We start from the raw sequence: 5,806 nt of genomic DNA on the forward strand, positions 1-5,806 counted from the left end.
GTTCCTGACTGTAAGCAGTACAAACAGGATTATCCCTGTCAACAAGGTACTTATCTTTGAGTGATAATTAAGTCACTGTGTCAAAATTCCAGCTCTGCAGGTGTACGCCTACCATACAAAAGTAATCCATCATGTTCTGTTAGGACATTATGCAAATCTATTACCCCCTTGGGTCTGAATCTTTTTTTATGCAACAGGCCCAGTTCCATAAGAATACAGTATAACCAGATCTGCTTGAGAAGCCACCATCTGAACAAACAAAAGACTGAATGGCAAAAAAAACTCCATAGGACCATGCCAAGCCTACATCTGGGACCTATGAATAAAAACATTCAACACTAACTAGCTCTATATTCCACACAAATGTGTACAATATTTCCATCAATTGCAATAAATAACTAATAATCCACAGAGGGAGAAAAACTGGAAAATAGCACGCTGCATTGGCAACCTGACATGCTCTCACCTCTGAGTGATCTTGTTGCATACAGGTTGAGTGGAGCAGAGGAAGGTAGCCAATTAGTCTTGTTATTAGGCCTGTTATGGCAGGCAGATAATAAATGCCAAGCTCTGTTCTTATCAGTTTAATATCGGATATGTCCCTAATCTGGGGACCATATATTAAATTGATTTTTGGAGCAGGGAGATGGAATAGGGGCTTGCTCCGTCGGCTCCACAAAAAAAAATAAATGCCAAGCTGCACAAACCCCAGAGGGAAACTTGAAGCAGCTGCCACAACTATTTGTAATCGGTACTTATTTCGAGATGCAGGCTTCAAATTCAGTAAAAAGAAGGCCACCATGTCTTATAGGTTCTTACAAAACTAAATTAAACCTTTATTAATAGAAGAAATGATTTTAAGCACATACACAGATCTACAAATTACTACCATGATAACTTTTAAATCCGCTAATTAATCTAAACCACAGTTGTACCTCCATTGAGACAACGGCGAGACAAGTAGATTTTAAAAGACCCAGGCAAAGTAACACACAATACCCTAGGCAGTAGAATTCAAAGTGAGTTTTTCTCAGTTTCAGTTCCTTGTAGACAGCAGATTGAGGCTTAGATGCTGGAGGCTTTTCACACTTGTGTTAGCTCTTAGAATCCCTCCCTTATACACAACCTTCGCTGTTTTATACACATTTTCCCTTTGAATGCAAATTCCCATTGTTTCCCTAAGTCTTTGGACTTTACCTCCCTAATAATAAAATCTATAACATTATGAAAATTATGTCTTCCTGACAAGGCCTATTATTGTGCTAATAGGAGGAGATTCTCTGCCACCTCTAGAGAATGGCCTCTAATTGGAGGTGGCTTCTTAGCGGCAGGGCCGGAGCTGGGGGAGGTCCAGCAACATCTCCCCTCTATCACCCTAACACAGACCCATTGGGATGTGAGGGCCATAGCTGCAGCCACAGACTATTCTATGGAATGGAGCAACACCAATGGCCTGTCAGTGTGGCCATGACTGATTTTTAATTTGTCCCAGTGCTGCAGAGAGTGCCTCCATTTTGTGGTATCCTGTCTGTATCAGCAGTGTCAACTCTCCCAGTGGGGCTGCTGGCCAGACAATTCAGCAGGTCCTCCCTTTGGGCCTCCCACTTCCCTCGTTCTCTCACCATCCTTAATTGGATGGGGTTCCAGAAGGCAGCTTCTTAATTAGCCACTTTGAGAAGATCATGGGCAGAATTTTGCCCTTGATGGGTGGGCGGGCCCCACCAGCTCAGCAGTGGGCCGCTGCCAAAATGGGCCCCACCGCCATTTAGAGTGGGCGGGCAAATTAAGGCCTGCCCAGCGGGCTACCCGATGGGAAGCGCTGTGCACTTCCTGTGTGGGAGGTGGAGGGATTCTCCATCTGTCAAAGTGCGTTCTTTTGCGCATGCACACGAAAGAGCACACAACTCCCTGAGACTAAGCGCTGTCTCAGGGAGAGCGCTGAAAGTTTTATTAACTTAAAAAATAGAAAAATAAAAAAATTAACATGTCCCCCTCATGTGACAATGTCACACAAGATGGGACATGTTAATAAATATCACATAAACTTTATTAAAGATTTTTAAAACAGACATGAAACATCATCCCGCCAGCGGATGAGGTTTCATGTTTTTTCAGAAACTCGCTGGGGCTCCTGGCCTGCCCACCAGCCTTAAGGTTGGACGGGCAGGGCCTTTAATTGGCTCAATGATCCTGTCAATGGCTGATTTCACTGTCCACCCGCCTTGCTGAATATTTAAATGGGGCGGGATGACGTCGGGGGTTCCTCCCAATGTCATCTCACGTCATTTTCGCTTCGGCAAGCGAGCTCCGCCCCCAGCTCGCGGATGGAAAAATCCTGGTCCATGAGTGATGCCCCCCATGACTACCCCCTCCAGTTCCTGACTGGAAATTTGTCTGATGTCGGGGTCCCAATAGTCTCACCAAAATCCGATTTTAAATGTTATCAGTGCAGTTAAGAACAAATATTCTTTAGTAAAGAAATATAAACCAGTAACAAGCTGGGCTTATATCTTTCTCATATACTGTACCAGTTAGGTTAACCCAGCAAAGGATATAACTTTAACAATGAGAGTTGGCTCACAGGTGTGACCATGGTAATTTTCAATCAGCAAATCACAAATTACAATTGTCTGCTAAATCTGATTCTGCAAGCGGTGACAATTTTGTATTTGAATTTTTTATATGCCACAAGAAAGATTAATGGAGGAAGCTTAATAAGTAGAATTGGTGCTTAAAGGTATGTCACTGATTTCTGATCTAATACAGCTTGTAAAAAGTTTGAACAACACACGTGGTTATAATTTTGTAGAAGGCCATTGGTCCAGCTCTCAAATGTTGTAAAGAATAAAGTGGCACAGAGGTACCTTCATCAAAATCATTTAGCTGCATTGTTGGGATTATAGAAACATCGATTTTAAACCAGGGTGCGAATCGGGCAAATTGGGCCAGGCCAAGCTTCCTGGACATTGCCAGCGTGATTTACTTCCAAGGCTCGTTTTAATATGGTTGATGGCGGCAGCCAATGGATCAAACTGAAAAAATGGGAAATTAATCTTATTTCTCCTTTTTGGTGAGCTACCTGAGGCCTATTTAAAGTGGGGCTGTATCCCTTAGAGCAAGGTTGCATTCCCTCTTTTTTGTAGTTGTTGGAACAATGTGGACAGAATTCTCACCAGAGTGATGAATCACAGGATAATCTCTAGATTTTCAATCACTTAAGGATGTGGATCATTTGATACCTGTTGTGCTTCTGAATCACAAGGTCCCAGGTTCAAGAACCACCTAGAGCTTGAGTACCAAAACCTACAGTGGGGGTGTTAATTGAGGCCCCATCTGCCAACTCAGGTGCATGTAAAAGATCCAAAAGTACTATTTTGCAGAAGAGCAGGGGATTATCCTTGGTATATTGCCCAATATTTACCCCTCAATCAACATCACAGAATAACAGATTATCATATTTCTGTATTTGGGAGTTTGCTGTGCACAAATCGGCAGTTGCATTTCCTACACAGTCACTACACTTCAAAAGTACTTCATTGCCTGTAAGTTACTTTGAGATCTCAACATATATAAAAAACAAAAAAACTGCGGATGTTGGAAATCCAAAACAAAAACAGAATTACCTGGAAAAACTCAGCAGGTCTGGCAGCATCAGCAGAGAAGAAAAGAGTTGACGTTTCAAGTCCTCTTGACCCTTCAACAGAACTAGGTGAATCCCCTAGTTCTGTTGAAGGGTCATGAGGACTCGAAAAGTCAACTCTTTTCTTCTCCACCGATGCTGCCAGACCTGCTGAGTTTTTCCAGGTAATTCTGTTTTTACTTTGAGATCTCCTCTCCTCGTCCCACCCTTTTTTCCCCTGGCTCTGCAATTGCTTATAAATTGTTAAATCTCTAACTTCTGCCAGTTCTGCTGAAAGCTTATTGATCCGAAATGTGGACCAGGGTTCTGTTGGGCCGATGGGATTTGGAGAACCGATGGGGAACTCCCATCATTTCCTTAGAGGAGGCAGACAGGATCAAACACCCTTCAGGAACTTATGTGGTCACCATTGGGCCTTCCCCGTAAGTGAGGTTCCCGCCAGTGAAAGTCCGGTCCAATGAGAGTGCCAACCGATTGCTGGCTGACAGCTGTCCACTGCCACCAGTGCCAGTGGGAGCTGTGGTAGCGGATGTCAATGCACCCAGCAGAGGTACAGGACAGGGCATTCTGGATGGCTTTCTGAGGACGCGGGAAAGCCATGTGGCTCCCGCTTAACCCCTGAGCCGCCACTAAATGTGGTGGGTTCAAGGTTAATGGATATCAATTGGCTCATTAAGCCACTGCTGGTGAGAATCCCCACATTAGCACCAACTTAATGAAAGGAAGCTTTGCTGCTAACAGGAGACTGACATGAAGCCTCTCCTGCTATTTTGTGGACCCAGCCATCAAGTTTCCTTCTGTGATGGGTTCCATTAAATCCAGGCCATTATCTCTGTTTCTCTCTCCACAGATGCTGCCTGACCTTCTGAGTATTTCCAGCATTTTATGTTTTATTACTCATTTACCCTAACTCAGGCCACTTTCCAACCATGCTGCTATACCTTCTCATATCATATGCATGAATTTTTCTGACAAATCTCTTGTGAGTCACCTTATCAAATGCCTTCTATAAATCCAAATACAGCACATCCACTGCATTCCCTTTATCTATCCACTCCTTTAGAAAAAAATTAAATTTGCCAAACATGATTTACCTTTAATAATCCATGCTGATGGCTCTTGCCCTTAATTAAGCTATGAAGGTAGAAATGCTGACTAGTTTTATTATGAATTATGGATTCTAAAAGTTTGTACATGATTAATATTAGACAATCGATTCTAGCTAATTTATCCTTCCTTCCTTTCTTGAACAAGATGCCACATTCATCCAAACAAAAGTTGATAGCCCTCTAACATTGTTTCTTGTACTCTCATCAATGTTATGCCCTGTGTTAAAATTACACCTTATCACACATTCTTGTACTATAACTCATTCTTTCCCAGGACTTTAATGTTGTTAAACTCCTCATCTCCGTCAGCATTTAACCCCTTCTATCATCTTCAGGCTTTTTAAGTTTGCTGCCAACCAATCACCATTCCTGATTATTTTCTGTTCTCTTTCACTTATTCTAGTGACCTAAGCCTTGGACTCGCTACATGTTTTCTAAATTTAACAAAACAGAAAATAAAACTGAAAACAGAAAACATTGGGGAGAATTTTCTCCCTGTCGGGCGGGCAGTTCGGGAGCAGGTGCCTAATCGATCACTTTCATTGTGGAAGACTGAAAAAAAGAATTTTAAAAATTATTCAGACAGTGTCACATGAGCTGGGACATGTCAATGAATTTCAGTAAAATTTTTTATTACATTTATAAATCCTTCATGAAACCTCATCCCGTCTGTGGATGAGGTTCCATGAAAAATGCGAAGGCCGCCTGGGCTCTTCGCCTGCCCGCCAACCTTAAAGTTTGATAGGCAGCCTTGTTTATTATTTCAATTAGTTTTTAAATGGCCTTAATAGGCCTTTGACAGTTTGGTGGGCGTGCAGCCGACTCCGGTGCGGGCCTGCCAAACTGAAGGTCAGAATGACGCATGATGAAGTCGGGATGCAGGCCCGATGTCACCGCATGTCATTTTATGCATTGGCGAGTGGGGCCCGCCCCCACATGCCGACCAGCAGATTCAACTCACTAAGTTGTTTTGATACGTTTATACAATGTCTTTATCCTGAAAAAGGTAGTTCCAGTCTGTTAGTCTTCATCTTGTTGACACATTTGTGTAATTAAT

The 5,806-nt window shown here is 42.7% G+C and overlaps 1 pseudogene; it reads left to right on the forward strand.

The window, feature by feature from the left end:
• The first annotated feature begins 556 nt into the window (after nt 1-556).
• LOC121275584 lies at nt 557-691 on the forward strand (annotated as a pseudogene).
• Nucleotides 692-5,806: the final 5,115 nt, after the last annotated feature.

Source organism: Carcharodon carcharias, chromosome 2, assembly GCF_017639515.1.
Source record: "Carcharodon carcharias isolate sCarCar2 chromosome 2, sCarCar2.pri, whole genome shotgun sequence".
Taxonomy (NCBI): Eukaryota; Metazoa; Chordata; class Chondrichthyes; order Lamniformes; family Lamnidae; genus Carcharodon; species Carcharodon carcharias.